Source organism: Oncorhynchus nerka, linkage group LG14 (genome assembly GCF_034236695.1).
Source record: "Oncorhynchus nerka isolate Pitt River linkage group LG14, Oner_Uvic_2.0, whole genome shotgun sequence".
In the NCBI taxonomy this organism is placed as follows: Eukaryota; Metazoa; Chordata; class Actinopteri; order Salmoniformes; family Salmonidae; genus Oncorhynchus; species Oncorhynchus nerka.
In genome coordinates, this window is record NC_088409.1 from 92,279,221 (window position 1) to 92,304,220 (window position 25,000).

Genomic DNA, 25,000 nt, shown 5'->3' on the forward strand with positions numbered 1-25,000 from the left:
GGTCACGTGCAGACTGATGGCTGTCTCCCTAACCCACCTCCTCTCCACTGATCACGTGCAGACTGATGGCTGTCTCCCTAACCCACCTCCTCTCCACTGATCACGTGCAGACTGATGGCTGTCTCCCTAACCCACCTCCTCTCCACTGATCACGTGCAGACTGATGGCTGTCTCCCTAACCCACCTCCTCTCCACTGGTCACGTGCAGCTAAGAGATGAGGAAGGAAAGGGTTGTATTGTGTGTAAATGGGAGGAGACTGTGTTCACTTCAAGAGGTTGAATGTCTGTTTTAAATGGAGATGGTTTCATAACAATCAGCCAGGTTGTGTCCAGGCAGTTTACACTACGAAAGGACCAAGGTGTAAAGGTGTAAAGGTGTAAAGGTGTCATGTTGTAAAGGTGTCATGTTGTAAAAAGGTGTAAAGGTGTAAAGTTTAGCACCAACAAAGGCAAATAAAGTACTTGTAAATGGTAGCTTTGTTCTGTTTTAATTAAACATCAGATCAACACATAAGATACTAGAATGTAATATTTTGCAAAGGAGTACTGTTTTTAGGTAAAGGTGCAATGCAAATCATATTTGACTCTCTGTTAATAACTTAAAATCCAAAAATCTTGGCCAAGTATCACAAAGATAACCACTCCGTTGAAACACTTCAGAGGAATGTGAGCCTCCAGTCTCACCAGATGGAAATGGAACCAATGGAATGAATGGAACCAATTGTTTTCTGTACGACGCAGGGGGGGGGGAACAGAAACAGTGACGCGCAATACTTGCTCCTGGGAAATCACCATGGTAACATCGCTGAAATAAATCCTCTATTTTCCCATTAGCGCATTCGGCAAGAGTGTGTGTATGTTTACTGGGCAGTTTCGGTGTGTGTGTGTGTGTGTTTATTCCAACACTGGATGGAGAGAATAGCTAATTGGGTGGCTGGATGCTTTAGCTCAGACCTGTCCTGTGTATCTCTCAGACCTGTCCTGTGTATCCCTCAGACCTGTCCTGTGTATCTCTCAGACCTGTCCTGTGTATCTCTCAGACCTGTCCTGTGTATCCCTCAGACCTGTCCTGTGTATCTCTCAGACCTGTCCTGTGTATCTCTCAGACCTGTCCTGTGTATCCCTCAGACCTGTCCTGTGTATCTCTCAGACCTGTCCTGTGTATCTCTCAGACCTGTCCTGTGTATCTCTCAGACCTGTCCTGTGTATCTCTCAGACCTGTCCTGTGTATCTCTCAGACCTGTCCTGTGTATCCCTCAGACCTGTCCTGTGTATCCCTCAGACCTGTCCTGTGTATCCCTCAGACCTGTCCTGTGTATCTCTCAGACCTGTCCTGTGTATCTCTCAGACCTGTCCTGTGTATCTCTCAGACCTGTCCTGTGTATCTCTCAGACCTGTCCTGTGTATCTCTCAGACCTGTCCTGTGTATCTCTCAGACCTGTCCTGTGTATTGCTCAGACCTGTCCTGTGTATCCATCAGACCCGTCCTGTGTATCCCTCAGACCTGTCCTGTGTATCTCTCAGACCTGTCCTGTGTATCTCTCAGACCTGTCCTGTGTATCCCTCAGACCTGTCCTGTGTATCCCTCAGACCTGTCCTGTGTATCTCTCAGACCTGTCCTGTGTATCTCTCAGACCTGTCCTGTGTATCCCTCAGACCTGTCCTGTGTATCTCTCAGACCTGTCCTGTGTCAGATCCTGTGTATCCCTCAGACCTGTCCTGTGTATCCCTCAGACCTGTCCTGTGTATCCCTCAGACCTGTCCTGTGTATCCCTCAGACCTGTCCTGTGTATCCCTCAGACCTGTCCTGTGTATCCTCAGACCTGTCCTGTGTATCTCTCAGACCTGTCCTGTGTATCTCTCAGACCTGTCCTGTGTATCTCTCAGACCTGTCCTGTGTATCCCTCAGACCTGTCCTGTGTATCCCTCAGACCTGTCCTGTGTATCTCTCAGACCTGTCCTGTGTATCTCTCAGACCTGTCCTGTGTATCTCTCAGACCTGTCCTGTGTATCCCTCAGACCTGTCCTGTGTATCTCTCAGACCTGTCCTGTGTATCCCTCAGACCTGTCCTGTGTATCTCTCAGACCTGTCCTGTGTATCTCTCAGACCTGTCAATGAAGTAGTCAGCATAAGGTTAAATCCGTCAAATGGTGTTAATGCTAATGAGGGGGGCTTGGTGGGGTTCTACAGTGTGTGTGTGTGTGTGTGTGTAACTTGGGGGAAATGGCTCGGGCATTTTGGGATACAAAGACCTATTTTGACTTTGATTCATGTTGCGGATTGGTTCGTAGTGTTGGTAGTACCTGGTAAAACCAGTCTGATGGGTGGGTTGTGGTCCTGTTCAGAACCCTAAAGCTTTAAAGTTTACATTTAAATGATGTTTTATTAATAGCCAGAGATGTGAACAATCGTGATTATTTTATTTATAACCCGTGAATTGGGCTGAATCAAACAAGACCAAACATTCTTTTGAAAGTAAGCAAATGTCAAGAAAGAAAGTGCATATTTTCACAAGAGAGACAAGGCTTTCAGCAAGTGACAATATGACGGCATACTTGTAAAACTAAAATAACCAACCCCCCATTTCTTGTGATGTGTTGTGAAAAATGAAGTGCATTCGAAAAGTATTCAGACTCCTTGACTTTTTCCAAATTGTGTTACATTACAGCCTCATTCTAAAATGGATTAAATTGTTTTGCTGACTCGGGACCTGGACAACGTGCCTTAAGAGAAGGAACCAGGAATTTTGCTCTGTATCAGAGGATTATACAGGAGAATGTCAGACCATCTGTGAGATGAAGCTGAAGAACAGCTGGGTCACACAGCAAGACAATGTTCCCAAACACACAATCAAGTCTACATGACAATGGTTAAAAACACAACACATTTGAAGATTTTGGAATGGCCTAGTTAAAGTCCAGACCTGATCCTAACTGAAACGCAGTGGCAGACCTTGTTGCAGTGTTGAAGACGTTCTGCATGCAAGAGGGGGCCAACATTCCTCCACAGAGGGGGCCAACATTCCTCCACAGAGGGGGCCAACATTCCTCCTCAGAGGGGGTGTAACGGCTTTCTAATGGTGAAGGAGAGTCGGACCAAACTGCAGCGTGTCGATTGCGATCCATATTTATTAAACAAACGTAAACACGACTAAACACGAACACTACAAAACAATAAACGAAACAAAAACAGCCTATACTTGTGTCAACTAACATCAAACAAGGACATCAAGACACTCAGGACAATCACCCACAACGATAAACACCTGCCTCTGATTGAGAACCACTTCAGACAGCCATAGACTTTCCTAGAACACCCCACTGGGCTACAATCCCACTAACATACACACCAAAACCCCAAGACAAAACACACCACAATACAAAAACTCCATGCCACACCCTGGCCTGACCCAATACATGAAGAAAAACACAAAATACTTAGACCAGGGCGTGACAGAACCCCCCCCCCCCTAAGGTGCGGACTCCCGAACGCACCTCAAATCAATAGGGAGGGTCCGGGTGGGCGTCTGTCCATGGTGGCGGCTCCGGCGCGGGACGTGGACCCCACTCAGTAAATGTCTTAGTCCCCTCTCCTTGCGTCCCTAGATAGTCCACCCTCGCCGCCAACCATGGCCTAGTAGTCCTCACCCAGAACCCCACTAGACTGAGGAGCAGATCGGGACTGAGGTGAAGCTCGGGACTGAGGGGAAGCTCGGGACTGAGGGGAAGCTCGGGACTGAGGGGAAGCTCGGGAGTGAAAAGAAGCTCAGGAGTGAATGGAAGCTCAGGAGTGAAAGGAAGCTCAGGAGTGAAAGGAAGCTCAGGCAGGTTGATGGATCCACCAGATCCTGGCTGACTGGCACATCCTGGCTGACTGGCGGATCCTGGCTGACTGGCAGTTCTGGCAGATCCCGGCTGACTGGCAGATCTGGAAGAGTCTCGCTGACTGGCAGATCTGGAAGAGTCTGGCTGACTGGCAGATCTGGAAGAGCTTGGCTGACTGACAGATCTGGAAGAGCCTGGTTGACTGGCAGATCTGGAAGAATCTGGCTGACTGGCAGATCTGGAAGAATCTGTCTGACCCATGCTGACTGGCGGCTCTGACTGCTCCATGCTGACTGGCGGTTCCGGCAGATCCTGGCTGACTGGCGGATCCTGGCTGACTAGCAGATCTGGCAGATCCTGGCTGACTGGTAGATCCTGGCTGACTGGTGGATCTAACTGATCCTGACAGACTGGCGACGCTGGGCAGACTGGCGACGCTGGGCAGACTGGCGACGCTGGGCAGACTGGCGACGCTGGGCAGACTGGCGGCGCTGGGCAGACTGGCGGCGCTGAGCAGACTGGCGGCACTGGCGGCGCTGGGCAGACTGGCGGCACTGGCGGTGCTGGACAGACTGGCGGCTCCTTGCAGACTGGCAGCTCCTTGCAGACTGACAGCTCTGGCTGCTTCATGTAGACTGACAGCTCTGGCTGCTCCTTGCAGACTGGCAGCTCCATGCAGACTGACAGCTCTGGCTGCTCCATGTAGACTGACAGCTCTGGCTGCTCCATGCAGACTGGCTGCTTCATGCAGACTGGCAGCTTTGGCTGCTCCATGCAGACTGACATCTCTGGCTGCTCCATGCAGACTGACATCTCTGGCTGCTCCATGCAGACTGACAGCTCTGGCTGCTCCATGCAGACTGACAGCTCTGGCTGCTTCCTGCAGACTGGCAGCTCTGGCTGCTCCATGTAGACTGACAGCTCTGGCTGCTCCATGCAGACTGGCTGCTTCATGCAGACTGGCAGCTCTGGCTGCTCCATGCAGACTGACCTCTCTGGCTGCTCCATGCAGACTGACAGCTCTGGCTGCTTCATGCAGACTGGCAGCTCTGGCTGCTCCATGTAGACTGACAGCTCTGGCTGCTCCATGCAGACTGACAGCTCTGGCTGCTTCATACAGACTGACAGCACTGGCTGCTCCATGCAGGCTGGCAGCTCTGGCTTCTCCATGCAGGCTGGCAGCTCTGGCTGCGCTAAACAGGCTGGAGGCTCCGGCAGCGCTGTAGAGGAGAAAGGCTCTGGCTGCGCTAAACAGGCGGGAGACTCCAGCAGCGCAGGAGAGGAGAAAAGCGCTGGCTGCGCTGAACAGGCGAGGCGCACTGAAGGCCTGGTGCGTGGTGCTGGAACTGGTGGTACTGGATCGAGGACACGCACAGGAAGCCTGGTGCGGGGAGCTGCTACCGGAGGACTAGAGTGTGGAGGTGGCACAGGATGGGCTAGACCGTGAAGGCGTACTGGAGATCTTGAGAGCAGTGTTGGCACAGGACATGCAAGGCTAGGGATGTGCACAGGAGGCCTGGTGCGTGAGGCTGGCACCAACTTCACCAGCCGACTAACACGCACCTCAGGACGAGTATGGAGCACTAACCCAGGTGCCATCAAATCCCCGACACGTTCCGTCGGTCGAATTCCATGCAAAAAGCACCAACACACCAACTCCCTCATTTCTCTCTCCTCCAATTTCCCCATTAACTCCTTCACAGTCTGTGTTTCGCTCACCTCCAACACCGGCTCTGGTTCTGGTCTCCTCCTTGGCTCCTCACGAAAAACAGGGAGAGTTGGTTCAGGTCTGACTCCTGACTCTGCCACACTCTCCCTGAGCCCCCCCCCCCAAGAAATTTATGGGGCTGATTCTCAGGCTTCCATCCGCTACGCCGTGCTGCCTCCTCATATTTGCGCCTCTCAGCTCTCGCCGCCTCCAGTTCTTCCTTGGGGCGGTGATATTCTCCAGGCTGAGCCCAGGGTCCTTCTCCGTTTAGGATTTCCTCCCATGTCCAGAAATCCTTATAGCGCTTCTCCTCTTTGGGCTGCTCCTGCCTGTTGACACGCTGCTTGGTCCGTTGGTGGTGGGTGATTCTGTAACGGCTTTCTAATGGTGAAGGAGAGTCGGACCAAACTGCAGCGTGTCGATTGCGATCCATATTTATTAAACAAACGTAAACACGACTAAACACGAACACTACAAAACAATAAACGAAACGAAAACCGAAAACAGCCTATACTTGTGTCAACTAACATCAAACAAGGACATCAAGACACTCAGGACAATCACCCACAATACAACCAAAGAATATGGCTGCCTAAATATGGTTCCCAATCAGAGACAACGATAAACACCTGCCTCTGATTGAGAACCACTTCAGACAGCCATAGACTTTCCTAGAACACCCCACTAAGCTACAATCCCACTAACATACACACCAAAACCCCAAGACAAAACACACCACAATACAAAAACTCCATGCCACACCCTGGCCTGACCCAATACATGAAGAAAAACACAAAACACTTAGACCAGGGCGTGACAGGGGGCCAACATTCCTCCTCAGAGGGGGCCAACATTCCTCCACAGAGGGGGCCAACATTCCTCCACAGAGGGGGCCAACATTCCTCCACAGAGGGGGCCAACATTCCTCCACAGAGGGGGCCAACATTCCTCCACAGAGGGAGCCAACATTCCTCCACAGAGGGGGTCAACATTCCTCCACAGAGGGAGCCAACATTCCTCCTCAGAGAGGGCCAACATTCCTCCACAGAGGGGGCCAACATTCACTGGCACAACCAGTTATTGTAGTTAAAGGTGGCACAACCAGTCATTGTAGTTAAAGGTGCACAACCAGTTATTGTAGTTAAAGGTGGCACAACCAGTCATTGTGGTTAAAGGTGGCACAACCAGTCATTGTAGTTAAAGGTGGCACAACCAGTCATTGTAGTTAAAGGTGGCACAACCAGTCATTGTAGTTAAAGGTGGCACAACCAGTCATTGTAGTTAAAGGTGGCACAACCAGTCATTGTAGTTAAATGTGGCATCATTTACATTTACATTTAAGTCATTTAGCAGACGCTCTTATCCAGAGCGACTTACAAATTGGTGCATTCACCTTATGACCTCCAGTGGAACAGTAGTGCATCTAAATCTTTTCAGGGGGAGGGGGGGTGAGAGGGATTACTTTATCCTATCCTAGATATTCCTTAAAGAGGTGGGGTTTCAGGTGTCTCCGGAAGGTGGTGATTGACTCCGCTGTCCTGGCGTCGTGAGGGAGTTTGTTCCACCATTGGGGGGCCAGAGCAGCGAACAGTTTTGACTGGGCTGAGCGGGAACTGTACTTCCTCAGTGGTAGGGAGGCGAGCAGGCCAGAGGTGGATGAACGCAGTGCCCTTGTTTGGGTGTAGGGCCTGATCAGAGCCTGGAGGTACTGAGGTGCCGTTCCCCTCACAGCTCCGTAGGCAAGCACCATGGTCTTGTAGCGGATGCGAGCTTCAACTGGAAGCCAGTGGAGGGAGCGGAGGAGCGGGGTGACGTGGAGAGAACTTGGGAAGGTTGAACACCAGACGGGCTGCGGCGTTCTGGATGAGTTGTAGGGGTTTAATGGCACAGGCAGGGAGCCCAGCCAACAGCGAGTTGCAGTAATCCAGACGGGAGATGACAAGTGCCTGGATTAGGACCTGCGCCGCTTCCTGTGTGAGGCAGGGTCGTACTCTGCGGATGTTGTAGAGCATGAACCTACAGGAACGGGCCACCGCCTTGATGTTAGTTGAGAACGACAGGGTGTTGTCCAGGATCACGCCAAGGTTCTTAGCGCTCTGGGAGGAGGACACAATGGAGTTGTCAACCGTGATGGCGAGATCATGGAACGGGCAGTCCTTCCCGGGAGGAAGAGCAGCTCCGTCTTGCCGAGGTTCAGCTTGAGGTGGTGATCCGTCATCCACACGGATATGTCAGCCAGACATGCAGAGATGCGATTCGCCACCTGGTCATCAGAAGGGGGAAAGGAGAAGATTAATTGTGTGTCGTCTGCATAGCAATGATAGGAGAGACCATGTGAGGTTATGACAGAGCCAAGTGACTTGGTGTATAGCGAGAATAGGAGAGGGCCTAGAACAGAGCCTGGGGGACACCAGTGGTGAGAGCACGTGGTGTGGAGACGGATTCTCGCCACGCCACCTGGTAGGAGCGACCTGTCAGGTAGGACGCAATCCAAGCGTGGGCCGCGCCGGAGATGCCCAACTCGGAGAGGGTGGAGAGGAGGATCTGATGGTTCACAGTATCGAAGGCAGCCGATAGGTCTAGAAGGATGAGAGCAGAGGAGAGAGAGTTAGCTTTAGCAGTGCGGAGCGCCTCCGTGATACAGAGAAGAGCAGTCTCAGTTGAATGACTAGTCTTGAAACCTGACTGATTTGGATCAAGAAGGTCATTCTGAGAGAGATAGCGGGAGAGCTGGCCAAGGACGGCACGTTCAAGAGTTTTGGAGAGAAAAGAAAGAAGGGATACTGGTCTGTAGTTGTTGACATCGGAGGGATCGAGTGTAGGTTTTTTCAGAAGGGGTGCAACTCTCGCTCTCTTGAAGACGGAAGGGACGTAGCCAGCGGTCAGGGATGAGTTGATGAGCGAGGTGAGGTAAGGGAGAAGGTCTCCGGAAATGGTCTGGAGAAGAGAGGAGGGGATAGGGTCAAGCGGGCAGGTTGTAGGGCGGCCGGCCCTCACAAGACGCGAGATTTCATCTGGAGAGAGAGGGGAGAAAGAGGTCAGAGCACAGGGTAGGGCAGTGTGAGCAGAACCAGCGGTGTCGTTTGACTTAGCAAACGAGGATCGGATGTCGTCGACCTTCTTTTCAAAATGGTTGACGAAGTCATCTGCAGAGAGGGAGGAGGGGGAGGGGAGGAGGATTCAGGAGGGAGGAGAAGGTTGCAAAGAGCTTCCTAGGGTTAGAGGCAGATGCTTGGAATTTAGAGTGGTAGAAAGTGGCTTTAGCAGCAGAGAGAGAAGAGGAAAATGTAGAGAGGAGGGAGTGAAAGGATGTCAGGTCCGCAGGGAGGCGAGTTTTCCTCCATTTCCGCTCGGCTGCCCGGAGCCCTGTTCTGTGAGCTCGCAATGAGTCGTCGAGCCACGGAGCGGGAGGGGAGGACCGAGCCGGCCTGGAGGATAGGGGACATAGAGAGTCAAAGGATGCAGAAAGGGAGGAGAGGAGGGTTGAGGAGGCAGAATCAGGAGATAGGTTGGAGAAGGTTTGAGCAGAGGGAAGAGATGATAGGATGGAAGAGGAGAGAGTAGCGGGGGAGAGAGAGCGAAGGTTGGGACGGCGCGATACCATCCGAGTAGGGGCAGTGTGGGAAGTGTTGGATGAGAGCGAGAGGGAAAAGGATACAAGGTAGTGGTCGGAGACTTGGAGGGGAGTTGCAATGAGGTTAGTGGAAGAACAGCATCTAGTAAAGATGAGGTCGAGCGTATTTCCTGCCTTGTGAGTAGGGGGGAAGGTGAGAGGGTGAGGTCAAAAGAGGAGAGGAGTGGAAAGAAGGAGGCAGAGAGGAATGAGTCAAAGGTAGGCGTGGGGAGGTTAAAGTCGCCCAGAACTGTGAGAGGTGAGCCGTCCTCAGGAAAGGAGCTTATCAAGGCATCAAGCTCATTGATGAACTCTCCGAGGGAACCTGGAGGGCGATAAATGATAAGGATGTTAAGCTTGAAAGGGCTGGTAACTGTGACAGCATGGAATTCAAAGGAGGCGATAGACAGATGGGTAAGGGGAGAAAGAGAGAATGACCACTTGGGAGAGATGAGGATCCCGGTGCCACCACCCCGCTGACCAGAAGCTCTCGGGGTGTGCGAGAACACGTGGGCAGACGAAGAGAGAGCAGTAGGAGTAGCAGTGTTGTCTGTGGTGATCCATGTTTCCGTCAGTGCCAAGAAGTCGAGGGACTGGAGGGAGACATAGGCGGAGATGAACTCTGCCTTGTTGGCCGCAGATCGGCAGTTCCAGAGGCTACCGGAGACCTGGAACTCCACGTGGGTGGTGCGCGCTGGGACCACCAGATTAGGGTGGCCGCGGCCACGCGGTGTGGAGCGTTTGTATGGTCTGTGCAGAGAGGAGAGAACAGGGATAGACAGACACATAGTTGACAGGCTACACAAGAGGCTACGCTAATGCAAAGGAGATTGGAATGACAAGTGGACTACACGTCACGAGTGTTCAGAAAGTTAAGCTTACGTAGCAAGAATCTTATTGACTAAAATGATTAAAATGATACAGTACTGCTGAAGTAGGCTAGCTGGCAGAGGCTGCGTTGTTGACTGTGGCACAACCAGTCACAACCAGTCATTGTAGTTAAAGGTGGCACAACCAGTCATTGTAGTTAAAGGTGGCACAACCAGTCATTGTAGTTAAAGGTGACACAACCAGTCATTGTAGTTAAAGGTGGCACAACCAGTCATTGTAGTTAAAGGTGGCACAACCAGTTATTGTAGTTAAAGGTGGCACAACCAGTCATTGTAGTTAAAGGTGGCACAACCAGTTATTGTAGTTAAAGGAGGCACAACCAGTTATTGTAGTTAAAGGAGGCACAACCAGTTATTGTAGTTAAAGGAGGCACAACCAGTTATTGTAGTTAAAGGTGGCACAACCAGTCATTGTAGTTAAAGGAGGCACAACCAGTTATTGTAGTTAAAGGTGGCACAACCAGTCATTGTAGTTAAAGGTGGCACAACCAGTTATTGTAGTTAAAGGAGGCACAACCAGTTATTGAGTGTAAGAAGGCACAACCAGTTATTGTAGTTAAAGGTGGCACAACCAGTCATTGAGTGTAAGGGGGCAATTACTTTATCACAGAGGGGAAATGGGTGTTGTACAACTTTGTTAATTAAATAAAATAATTATATTTTTGTGTGTGTTATATTTGTAAACTCAGGTTCCCCTTATCTAATATTAAGTTTTGTTGAAAATCTGATAACATTCATTGTCAAAATTATGTTAAAATAGAGAAAATCAGAAAGGGTGCAAAAACTTTTTCACATAACTGTACTCACACATACACACATTAAGACACTCACGAATACACTCACGAATACACTCACATACACTCACAAATACACTCACATACACACATGAATACACTCACATACACTCACGAATACACTCACGAATACACTCACGAATACACTCACGAATACACTCACATACACACGAATACACTCACGAATACACTCACATACACACGAATACACTCACGAATACACTCACATACAAACACAAATACACACATATTAAGACACTCACGAATACACTCACAGACACTCACGAATACACTCACAGACACTCACGAATACACTCACATACACACGAATACACTCACATACACTCGAATACACACACGAATACACTCACGAATACACTCATGAATACACTCACGAATACACTCACATACACACACGAATACACTCACGAATACACTCACATACACACACGAATACACTCACGTACACACACGAATACACTCACATACACTCGAATACACACACGAATACACTCACGAATACACTCACATACACTCACGAATACACACACATACACTCACGAATACACTCACATACACACACGCAGGCAGCTGAGGTGTGACGGCTAAGATGAGGAGGGCAGGCCTATCTTGTCATCGCCGCGGGCAGTTCCTAGGGCTTAGTCTGTATAGCATTAATACACACAGGTGCGTACATTCTCACACACACACACATATTTACTTAAATCAGGAAGTACATCTGACTCCAAGGCCCCTGGGGCTTCAGGGTAGTCTATCCCTTTAAACCAATCACTGACCGTCAACAATGACGGGCTGCATCCCATACCATTCTTATGAGATCAATGCAACTGAAGGAGGAGAGGAAGAGAAGAAGTCAATATATATGGTTTGGCATCAGCCTCTAAAGATGAGAGGAGCAGTACGACAGTTTTGAGAAGGAGAGAGGAGGTACGACAGTTTTGTGAAGGAGAGAGGAGGTACGCCAGTGTTGTGAAGGAGAGAGGAGCAGTATGACAGTGTTGTTAAGGAGAGAGGAGCAGACCGACAGTGTTGTGAAGGAGATAGGAGGTACGACAGTGTTGTTAAGGAGAGAGGAGCAGTACGACAGCGTTGTGAAGGAGAGAGGAGCAGTACGACAGGGTTGTGAAGGAGAGAGGAGCAGACCGACAGTGTTGTGAAGGAGATAGGAGGTACGACAGTGTTGTTAAGGAGAGAGGAGCAGTACGACAGTGTTGTGAAGGAGATAGGAGGTACTACAGTGTTTTGAAGGAGAGAGGAGCAGTACGACTGTGTTGTGAATGAGAGAGGAGCAGTACGACAGTGTTGTTAAGGAGAGAGGAGCAGACCGACAGTGTTGTGAAGGAGATAGGAGGTACGACAGTGTTGTTAAGGAGAGAGGAGCAGTACGACAGCGTTGTGAAGGAGAGAGGAGCAGTACGACAGGGTTGTGAAGGAGAGAGGAGCAGTACGACAGTGTTGTGAAGGAGATAGGAGGTACTACAGTGTTTTGAAGGAGAGAGGAGCAGTACGACAGCGTTGTGAAGGAGAGAGGAGCAGTATGACAGTGTTGTTAAGGAGAGAGGAGCAGACCGACAGTGTTGTGAAGGAGATAGGAGGTACGACAGTGTTGTTAAGGAGAGAGGAGCAGTACGACAGCGTTGTGAAGGAGAGAGAAGCAGTACGACAGGGTTGTGAAGGAGAGAGGAGCAGTATGACAGTGTTGTTAAGGAGAGAGGAGCAGACCGACAGTGTTGTGAAGGAGATAGGAGGTACGACAGTGTTGTTAAGGAAAGAGGAGCAGTGCGACAGTGTTGTGAAGGAGATAGGAGGTACTACAGTGTTTTGAAGGAGAGAGGAGCAGTACGACTGTGTTGTGAATGAGAGAGGAGCAGTACGACAGTGCTGTGAAGGAGAGAGGAGGTACTAAAATTGTGAAGGAGAGAGGTGGTATGACAGTGTTGTGAAGGAGAGAGGAGCAGTACGACAGTGCTGTGAAGGAGAGAGGAGGTACTAAAATTGTGAAGGAGAGAGGTGGTATGACAGTGTTGTGAAGGAGAGAGGAGGTACGATAGTTTAGTGAAGGAGAGAGGTGGTACAACAGTTTTGTGAAGGAGAGAGGAGGTACGATAGTTTAGTGAAGGAGAGGACCAGTTCGAAAGTGTTGTGAAGGAGAGAGGAGCAGTACGACAGTGTTGTGAAGGAGAGAGGAGCAGTAAGACAGTGTTGTGAAGGAGAGAGGAGCAGTACGACAGTGTTGTCAAGGAGAGAGGAGGTACGACAGTGTTGTGAAGGAGAGAGGAGGCACGACAGTGTTGTGAAGGAGAGAGGAGGTACGACAGTGTTGTGAAGGAGAGAGGTGGTATGACAGTGTTGTAAAGTAGAGAGGAGGTACTACAGTGTTGTGAAGGAGAGAGGTGGTATGACAGTGTTGTGAAGGAGAGAGGAGGTACGATAGTTTAGTGAAGGAGAGAGGTGGTACAACAGTTGTGTGAAGGAGAGAGGAGGTACCACTGTTTTGTGAAGGAGAGAGGAGCAGTACGAAAATGTTGTGAAGGAGAGAGGAGGTAAGACAGTGTTGTGAAGGAGAGAGGAGCAGTACGACAGTGTTGTGAAGGAGAGAGGAGGTACGACAGTGTTGTGAAGGAGAGAGGAGCAGACCGACAGTGTTGTGAAGGAGAGAGGAGCAGTAGGACAGTGTTGTGAAGGAGAGAGGAGGTACGACAGTGTTGTGAAGGAGAGAGGAGGTACGACAGTGTTGTGAAGGAGAGAGGAGCAGACCGACAGTGTTGTGAAGGAGAGAGGAGCAGTACGACAGTGTTGTCAAGGATAGAGGAGGTACGACAGCGATAATGGTTTGGCGTCAGCTTCTGATGTAGACCTGTGGGTTTTTGAAAATGCAGACGGAAACCCATTTAACTTAATTAAGAATTCATTCTTATGTGCACTACGTCATCACACACAGCCGTTTAGCCACAACTGGCAACGGGTGTATTAGAGGTGGAGTCAGGTGCAGGAAAGTAGAGTGATGTAAACAGACACACGTTTGTTTTAGTTCCAAAAACTTGAGCACTACATAAGTGAAACGCGCTCCAAACACGGAACATAACTAAAGTAAAGCGCGTAATAAAACACCACGATAACATGAAACAATTACACACAAAACATGACGGGAAACAGAGTGTTAAATACACTTAGATTGATTGGGCAAATGAAAACCAGGTGTGTATGGAAACAAGACAAAATAAATGGACCTATGAAAAATGGAGCGTCGAACGCCGAACGAACAAGGAGAGGAGCCGACTTCGGCTTTCAAGTCGTGACAAGTCAGTTTGATGGAAACACATATCTGGTGGGAAAATGGACATGTTGTTTTTATGCAGATTATAGAATATTCACATGAAAATCTGTCGCCCTTTGGATGGAAACCTCGCTAGTGTAGCACCCAAATGTAAAAAAATATATAGAACTTGTCTGACATGACAGATGAGAAAGTAAGAGGGTCCCATTTTTAAAACATACTGCAGCAACACAGAGCAAACATATAAACACAACATGTAAAGCCTTGGTCCCATGTTTCATGAAATAAAAAAAACACAGAAATGTTCCATACGCACAAAAAGCTTATTTCTGTTAAAATGTTGTGCACAAATTTGTTTACATCCCTGTTCGTCAGCATTTCTCCTTTTCCAAGATAATCCATCCACCTGACAGGTGTGGTATATCAAGACGCTGATTAAACAGCATGGGCAATACACAGGTGCACCTTGTGCTGGGGGCGATAAAATACCACTTATACACACAACACAATGCCACAGATGTCTAAAATTTGTGAGGGAATGTGCAATTGGCCTGCTAACTGCAGAAATGACCACAAGAGCTGTTGCTAGAAAATGTTATGTTGATTTCTCTACCATATCCCTCCTTCAACGTCGTTTTACAGAATTTGGCAGGACTTCCAACCAGCCACACAACCGCAGACCACATGTATGGCGTCATGTGGGACGAGCGGTTTGCTGATGACAACGTTGTGAACAGAGTGCACCATAGTGGCGGTGGAGTTATGGTATGAGCAGGCATAAGCTGTGGACAATGAACACAATTGCATTTTATCGATGTCAATTTGAATGCACAGAGATGCTGTGACGAGATCCTGAGGCCCATTGTGTGGCCCTTTTTTAAGTACCTGTGACCAACTGATGCATATCTGTATTCCCAGTCATGTGAAGTCCATAGATTCGAGCCTAATGAATGTATTTTTAATTGACTGATTTCCTCATATGAACTGTAAATCAGTAATATCAATTAAATTGTTGCATGTTGCCTTTATATTTGTGTTCTGTATAAATACACTATATACGTTGCTAACTTACAATTTCAATAGCATTTTGGAATGTTAGAAAGCATGCATTTCTTCCTTCATTCCTTCTTCCAGCCTGCCTTCCTTTCCTCCTTCCTTCCCTCCTTCCTTCCTTCCTTCCTTCCTTCCTTCCTTCCTTCCTTCCTTCCTTCCTTTCTTTTTTTCTTCCTTTCTTCCTTTCTTCCTTCCTTCCTTCCTTCCTTCCTTCCTTCCTTCCTTCCTTCCTTCCTTCCTTCCTTCCTTCCTTCCTTCCTTCCTGCCTACCTTCCATTCTTTCTGTCTTCCTTTCTTTTGTCAGTCTGTCCGTCCGACCTTTCTTCCTTCCTGCCTTCCGTTCTTCTTTCCTTCATTACTATTTTCCTCCCTACCTTCCTTCCTTTAATTCTTTCGTCAGTCTGTCCTTCCTTCCTTCCTGCCTTCTGTACTTCCTTCCTTCCTTTATGCCTTCCTTCCTTCCTTTCTTTCTTCCTTCTTTCCTTCCTGCCTTCCTTCCTTCCTTCCTAGCTTCCTTCCTTCCTGCATGCCTTCCTTTCTTCCTGGATGCCTTCCTTCCTTCCTTCCTGCATGCCTTCCTTCCTTCCTTCCTGCCCTCCTTCCTTCCTTCCTTCCTGCATGCCTTCCTTCCTTCCTTTATGCCTTCCTTCCTTTCTTTCTTCCTTCTTTCCTTCCTGTCTTCCTTCCTTCCTTCCTTCCTAGCTTCCTTCCTTCCTGCTTTCCTTCCTTCCTTTCTTCCTGTATGCCTTCCTTCCTTCCTGCATGCCTTCCTTTCTTCCTGTATGCCTTCCTTTCTTCCTGTATGCCTTCCTTTCCTCCTTCCTGCCATCCTTCCTCTCTCCTGCCTTCGTTCTTTTCATCCTGTCTTCCTGCCTTCCTTCCTTCCTTCATTCCTGCCTTCCTTCCTTCCTGCCATCCTTCCTCTCTCCTGCCTTTGTTCTTTTCATCCTGTCTTCCTGCCTTCCTTCCTTCCTTCCTGCCTTCCTTCCTTACTGCCTGCCTGCCTGCCTGCCTGCCTTCCTTCCTTACTGCCTGCCTGCCTGCCTGCCTTCCTTCCTTCCTTCCTTCCTTCCTTCCTTCCTTACTGCCATCCTTCCTTCCTTCCTTCCTTCCTTCCTTCCTTCCTTCCTTCCTTCCTTCCTTCCTTCCTTACTGCCATCCTTCCTTCCTTCCTGCCTGCCTGCCTGTGAGTTTGTTCCTATGTGTGAACTTGCCTCAGAAGACTGAGGAAACGTGATCAGCCTGCCAGCAAGAAAAAAGACTGCCAGCATTTTTATAGAAAATACACATGAATGTATCATCTGAACCAAGGTCATGAAATACGATTTGATATTCCTCCTCCGTTTCAAATTCAACCTCTTAGACTTGAGATTAACATTACCTTTGAGGCATTACTCCTCGACCACACACACACACACACACATACAGACACACTCACACACATATACATGCACATGCATATATACACACAAAAACACACACACACATAAACACACACATACAGGTACACACACACACATACAGACACATAAACACACGCATACAGGTACATACAGGTACACACACACACATACAGACACACACAAACACACAGAAATAACCTAATCCTGCGCGCCGGAATTGCACAGATACATTTCTATAGAATTGCATCAGGAAGCAAAATTGCATAAATGCATATTGGGTGAGAATCTATTAGGCGTTCTGGGGATTAAATCTTATAGCTAAGCCTTGATCAAATATCTGATTGTTCAGCCTAAGTTTCAAGGTGATGCGTACCCACACACACACACACACACACAAAAAAACACACATACACACTGGGTAGAAACAGGTAAAAAATGTTGTTACCCAGATGAATATCGGATATTTTAAGTGTTTATATAGACATCTAACATCATCCCAATCAATCCACTCTACTGTATCTTTCCTTCTCTACTTTAATTGCACTTGTTTCACTCAAACTTTTGGCCAATACAAATCGTCTTCAGCGGGCCATGCATCTTCATCAGACAGCAGGAAGATCATTTGAGACGGAGGAGAGACACTCAGGTTCTGTTCTAATCACTGACACTGGGCTTTAGTTTCGGCTTCGCTGAGCCCCACTCATTTAGACGCACACACACACACACACACACACACACACACACACACACACACACACACACACACTTCTACCTTTTAATATCTTGACAGCCTCCGTGCCCTGGGGTCACACATCTCCATATTTCTGCAAACTTTGATTTAAAAAAGGACGAGAAAAGAGGGAAAAGGAGTTTTGAAAAGTACAGTTGGTTTTTAAAAATCCCTGGTTATGACCGAATATTAATTATGTTTCATGTCTGGAAGTAGAATGTTGACCAGAGTGTACGAGCCATTGTCTATCTGGCCATGACCACCTGCTGTGTGATGTACGAGCCGTTGCCATGACCACCTGCTGTGTGTGGCGTACGAGCCGTTGCCATGACCACCTGCTGTGTGTGGCGTACGAGCCGTTGCCATGACCACCTGCTGTGTGTGATGTACGAGCCGTTGCCATGACCACCAGCTGTGTATGGTGTTTGAGCCATTGCCATGACCACCTGCTTTGTGTGATGTACGAGCCGTTGCCATGACCACCTGCTGTGTATGATGTACGAGCAGTCGCCATGACCACCTGCTGTGTGTGGCGTAAGAGCCGTTGCCATGAGCACCTGCTGTGTGTGGCGTACGAGCCATTGCCATGGCCACCTGCTGTGTGATGTACGAGCCGTTGCCATGACCACCTGATGTATGGTGTATGAGCCATTGCCATGACCACCTGCTGTGTGTGATGTACGAGCTGTTGCCATGACCACCTGCGGTGTATGATGTATGAGCCGTTGCCATGACCACATGCTGTGTATGGTGTATGAGCCATTTCCATGACCACCTGCTGTGTGCGGCGTACGAGCCGTTGCCATGACCACCTGCTGTGTGTGATGTAGAAATAGAAATAGCTTTTTTCAACCAAGAACCCCATAGGAGAACCCTTTAAAGATCCCGTTTTGGTTGCAGGTAAAAATCTTTCTGCTGAGGGTTCCCAAAAAGAAGAACCGTTTTGGAGTGTAGAGTCTCTCCGACGTCAGTAAAGGCTGATGCTCTACACCTCTCAAAGGCATTCCATTATTGGGCAGTAAAGTGGGTGATCCGTGCTGAAAACTGACTGTTTGTTCTTAGACTGTTCATCAGTGACATCGACAAACTTGACACCACAGGAAACGCTCAGAGGCTCAGGGTTCAGCTCTGGCTTCTCTCAGCACATCTTCACAGCTGATTGAGAGTGAAATTACAAGATTCAAAACGTTAGTAGATTAGTAGATTGTAGACGTTAGGAACAGCAGCTGTAACATTTCAAAAGGGAGTTGACATAAGTTTATCAAACTATTCCGCTTTAAACGGTGCATTACTGGGCATTCCTAGGGCATCATGGGAAAACATGGAACTCCGGCAAAGGGTGGGTGGAACACACACACACACACACACAAACAGGTGGAGGGAATGTGTGGGAGTGACAAGATGGCAGGAAGCTGAGTCACCTACAGAGAGCGCTAATGAACAGGTGTCCAGAGAACAGTGGAGTACCAGTGTGTGTGTCTGTATGTATCTGTGTGTGTGTCTGTGTTTTTGTGTGTCTGTGTGTGTGTGTATCTGTGTGTGTGTGTGTCTGTGTTTGTGTGTGTGTGTGCGTGCGTGCGTGTATCCTCGTGTGTATCTGTGTGTGTGTCTGTGGGTTTGTGTGTCTGTGTGTGTGCCTGTGTGTGTGACTGTGTGTGTGTCTGTGTGTGTGTGCGTGCGTGTGTGTGTGTGCGTGTGTGTGTGTCTGTGTGTGTATCCCCATGTGTGTCTGTGTGTGTGTCTGTGTGTGTGTGTGTGTGTCTGTGTGTGTGTGTGTGTCTGTGTGTGTATCCCCATGTGTGTCTGTGTGTGTGTCTGTGTGTGTGTGTCTGTGTGTGTGTGCGTGTGTGTGTGCGTGTATCCCCGTGTGTATCTGTATGTGTGTATGTATGTGTGTATCGGTGTGTGTGTCTGTGTGTGTGTGTCTGTGTGTGTATCCCCATGTGTGTCTGTGTGTGTGTATCTGTGTGTGTGTCTGTGTGTGTGTGTGTCTGTGTGTGTGTGTGTCCGTGTGTGTGTGTGTGTATTTGTGTGTGTGTCTGTGTGTGTGTGTGTGTGTGTGTGTGTATCTGTGTGTGTGTCTGCGTCTGTGTGTGTGTGTACCTGTGTGTGTGTCTGTGTGTGTGTCTGTGTGTGTGTGTGTATCTGTATGTGTGTCTGTGTGTGTGTGTGTGTGTGTGTGTGTGTGTGTGTGTGTGTGTGTGTGTGTGTGTGTGTGTGTGTGTGTGTGTGTGTGTGTGTGTGTGTGAGACGGAGGAGAGACACGGTGTCTAATGCCATGCCACTGTCATATTAACCCAGTCCCTGTAGAGGCCATGCCACTGCTATATAAACACAGTCCCTGTAGAGGCCATGCCACTGCTATATAAACACAGTCCCTGTAGAGGCCATATCACTGCTATATTAACCCAGTCCCTGTAGAGGCCATGCCACTGCTATATAAACACAGTCCCTGTCGAGGCCATGTCACTGCTATATTAACACAGTCCCTGTAGAGGCCATGTCACTGCTATATTAACCCAGTCCCTGTAGAGGCCATGCCACTGCTATATAAACACAGTCCCTGTAGAGGCCATGCCACTGCTATATAAACACAGTCCCTGTAGAGGCCATGTCACTGCTATATTAACACAGTCCCTGTAGAGGCCATGCCACTGCTATATAAACACAGTCCCTGTAGAGGCAATGTCACTGCTATATTAACACAGTCCCTGTAGAGGCCATATCACTGCTATATAAACACAGTCCCTGTAGAGGCCATATCACTGCTATATTAACCCAGTCCCTGTAGAGGCCATATCACTGCTATATAAACACAGTCCCTGTAGAGGCCATGTCACTGCTATATAAACACAGTCCCTGTAGAGGCCATATCACTGCTATATTAACACAGTCCCTGTAGAGGCCATGCCACTGCTATATTAACACAGTCCCTGTAGAGGCCATTTCACTGCTATATTAACACAGTCCCTCTAGAGGCCATGTCACCTCTATTAAAAACCTCTTCGGGCTAGGGGGCAGTATTTTCACGTCCGGATGAAAAGCGTGCCCAAAGTAAACTGCCTGCTACTCAGTCCCAGAAGCTAGGATATGCATATTATTGGTAGATTTAGATAGAAAACCATGTAATGTTTCTAAAACTGTTTCCATAATGTCTGGGAGTATAACAGAACTGATATGGCAGGCGAAAACCTGAGAAAAATCCATCCAGGGGAAAAAAAATGAGGTCACTCTCTATTCAATGTTTTTTCTATGGGGATTTAGATTTTTGTGGCACTTGCTTGCAATTCCTGTCGCTTCCACTGCATGTCAACAGTCGTTAAAAATTGGTTGATGTTTTTTCTTTGAAAGATGAAGAAGTAAGGCTGTTCAGAGCGAGGGTTGAGTTTAGTGTACTGTTTGTTAGAGGCGCACGACCTGAAAGCTCCACTTTGTTTTTATCCGCTATTGAACGCAGTTTATCCCGTCTTAAATTTTATCGATTATTTACGTAAAAAAATACCTAAAGTAGTTTAGGAAAGTTGTTTGAAATGTTTGGTACAAATTTACAGGTAACTTATTAGATATTTGTAGTCATGTTGCGCGATTTGGAACCGGTGTATTTTCTGAATCAAACGCGTCAAATAAATGGACATTTGGGGGATATAACGATGGAATTAACCTCTAGCGTCGAGCAATCCCGTATCCGGGAGCGTAATCATAGCCTCAAGCTCATTACCATAACGCAACGTTTCCTATTCATGAAAATCGCAAATTAAATGAAATAAATATATTGAAGCACAAGCTTAGCCTTTTGTTAACAACACTGTCATCTCAGATTTTCAAAATATGCTTTAACCAAAGCTACACAAGCATTTGTGTAACAGTATTGATAGCCTAGCATAGGATTATGCCTGGCATTCAGCAGGCAACATTTTCACAAAAACAAGAAAAGCATTCAAATAAAATCATTTACCTTTGAAGAACTTCGGATGTTTTCAATGACGAGACTCTCAGTTAGATAGCAAATGTTCATTTTTTCCCAAAATATTATTTCTGTAAGTGAAATAGCTTCGTTTTGTTCATCACGTTTGGCTAAGAAAAAGAAAAACGAAAATGCAGTCACTTACAACACACAACAAATTAGCACCATAATATCGACAGAAACATGGCAAAAGTTGTTTAGAATCAATCCTCAATGTGTTTTTCACAATTCTATTAGATGAAAAATCATTCCTGGCAGTCGGTTTGTCATCAGAGGCAAACGGAAAAATACTGCAGCTGGAGATTACGCAATAATTGTGACGGAGGACACCAAGCGACCACCTGGTAAATGTAGTCTCTTATGGTCAATCTTCCAATGATATGCCTACAAATACGTCACAATGCTGCAGACACCTGGGAAAACATGGAAAAGGTAAGCTGAATCCTAGCTCCTCCATAGCCATATAAGGAGTCATTGCCATGAGGCGGTTTAAAAAACTGCGGCACTTCCTGATTGTATTTTTATCTGGGTTTTTTCTGTAACATCAGTTCTGTGGCACTCACAGACAATATCTTTGCAGTTTTGGAAACGTCAGAGTGTTTTCTTTCCAAAGCTGTCAATTATATGCATAGTCAAGCATCTTTTCGTGACAAAATACCTTGTTTAAAACGGGATCGTTTTTCATCCAAAAATTAATATCGAAGAAGTTAATCAAACAAAAGGACCATTTGTGATGTTTATGGGACATATTGGAGTGCCAACAGAAGAAGATCTTCAAAGGTAAGACATGAATTATATCTTTATTTCTGAGTTTTGTGTCGCGCCCGACGGGTTGAAATATGAATGTCATGTGTTTGTTTGGTGGGGTTCTATCCTCAGATAATCGCATGGTTTGCTTTCGCCGTAAAGCCTTTTTGAAATCTGACACATTGGCTGGATTAACAACAAGTGTAGCTTTAATTTGGTGTATTGAATGTGTGATTTCATGAAAGTTTAATATTTATTGTAATTTAATTTGAATTTGGCGCTCTGCCATTTCACCGGATGTTGTCGAGGGGTTCCGCTAGCGGAACGTCTAGCCGTAATATGTTATCCCAGTCCCTGTAGAGGCCATGCCATTGCTGTGTAAACCCAGTCCCTGTAGAGGCCATGCCACTGCAATATTAACACAGTCCCTGTAGAGGCCTTGTCTCTGCTGTATAAACACAGTCTTACTGGTCATATGACAATATTCTCACAACTCAGCAAAACTGCGCTAAAGCAACCATAAAACAGAGTGGAGATGAACAATGAGTTCTGCTGAAGGAGCAGGTCAAAGGGCAGTTGGAGAGATTGATAGCTTGACAGCCTCCTAATCTCATGTTTATTTATTAATCATATGCATTTCCATAGACCCACTCAGTCAGTCAAACACAATATGTATTTAGATAATAGATATGTCCCATACACAGTCCATCTCATCGACTGTGCCTCTGATTGGCCAGTCAAATTCCCTATTTCATCCAAACCCCTTCAACTCTATTCCAATAATAGGATTGGCATGCTGCTGAAATCCATTGGCTGAAATCAAGGCCAGCGTCTGACACTCGGCATTACACTTGAAGGAGCAGCGTGTGTGAGTGAGTGTGTGGTGTGTATGCATCAGTGTGTGGTGTGTGAGTGAGTGTGTGGTGTGTATGCATGAGTGTGTGGTGTGTGAGTGAGTGTGTGGTGTGTATGCATCAGTGTGTGGTGTGTGAGTGAGTGTGTGGTGTGTATGCATCAGTGTGTGGTGTGTGAGTGAGTGTGTGGTGTGTATGCATCAGTGTGTGGTGTGTGAGTGAGTGTGTGGTGTGTATCCATCAGTGTGTGGTGTGTGAGTGAGTGTGTGGTGTGTATGCATGAGTGTGTGGTGTGTGTGCACGGCGGGCTAGTTTGTGTTTGCGTTTATACATGCCTAGATGTGTGTATGTCCATGTGTGAATGTGTGTATGTCCATGTGTGTGTGTGTGTGTGTTTGTGTGTGTGTATATGCATGCGGCGAGCCACTCAAGGTTACAGTGGTTGTTATGATTACTCCACCACTAGGTCTATCATAATGAATATTTAACATTAAGGGGGCTCTCTGGGGGGTATCTCTGGAGGGGGTCTCTGGGGGGGGGCTCTCTGGGGGGGGCTCTCTGGGGGGCTCTCTGGGGAGGGGAATCTCTAGGGGTGGTCTCTCTGGAGTGGGGGATCTCACTGGGGGTGGGTCTCTCTGGGGAGGTCTCTCTGGAGGGGAATCTCTAGGGGGTCTCTCTGGAGTGGGGGATCTCTCTGGGGGTGTGTCTCTCTGGAGGAGGGATCTCTGGAGGGGGTCTCTCTGGGGGGGTCTCTCTGGGGGTCTCTCTGGAGGGGGATCTCTGTGGGGGTCTCTCTGGAGTGGGATCTCTGTGGGGGGTCTCTCTGGAGTGGGATCTCTGTGGGGGGGTCTCTCTGGGGGCTCTCTCTGGGGGGGTCTCTCTGGGGGTATCTCTCTGGGTGGGGTCTCTCTGGAGGGGGGATCTCTGGGGAGGTCTCTCTGGAGTGGGGGGTCTCTCTGGAGGGGGTCTCTCTGGGGGGAGACAGGACTCCAGATGTAATTATATAAAGAGACAGGACTCCAGATGTAATTATATAAAGAGACAGGACTCCAGATGTAATTATATAAAGAGACAGGACTCCAGATGTAATTATACAAAGAGACAGGACTCCAGATGTAATTATATAAAGAGACAGGACTTATACATACATGGGGTTGTCTGATGGTGTGACAATCAACTCTTTACATTTTGTAATGACCTTTACAAACATTTATAAACTCTCCAGAGATCACGGAACCACTGACAGAATGTTTCGGTGTCATGGGTGTGTAGAATTCAATCATTTTCATAGTAGTATTTTCATATCTTTTTAGTTCTTGATATCTAGTTCTTGATTCTGAGGACATATTCTAGGTTTTAAGTCATGTGCTGGTGACCCTCAAATAATCTGTACGGTGGGAGTAACGAGTTGAACTTTCCATTTAAGATATTAAACTTGTCCTTGTGCTCAAACTTGAGCAATCTCTTAAGACCATACTTTTGCTTAAAGTCATGCACTGAAATCAATGGAAGATTTGCACAGAACTTTCAGTTAAGTGTAGGTATATTAGGTCAGAATTTTCACAGCCTTACTGGACCATTCTAAAAACTAAATGTAATGTAGGAATGGCATTTTCTCTCTACATCTGACTAGTTTAACGAGTTACAATGTGTCAGATACCTATGACCTAAGTCGTATTGAAGATAAGGTTGTCCCGTCTATTAGAGGTTTTAAATCTCAGGGCGTGTTAGGAGGTTCAGCGATAAGAAAAAAAGCCCTCTATGACCCTAACACCAGTAACCAGGAACAGGTAAGTCACAGATAGGAAAAAGTCATTTCCAAATGTGTAAATCACTTTTGAAACCTAATTCCATCCCTAGGGAAGAGATGATAACGCTAACAGTATCCTGATCCAATCTAGGTAATGTATATATAGATGTATATATGGCGTTATAAACTTTTAGTATAAATTACACTGTAAACGTCTACAATTACAAGATTTACAATTCAATTTAAATAGCATAAAATCTAGCATCCAACCTAGCATCCAACCTAGCATCCAACCTAGCATCCAACCTAGCATCCAATCTAGCATTCAACCTAGCATCCAACCTAGCATCCAACCTAGCATCCAACCTAGC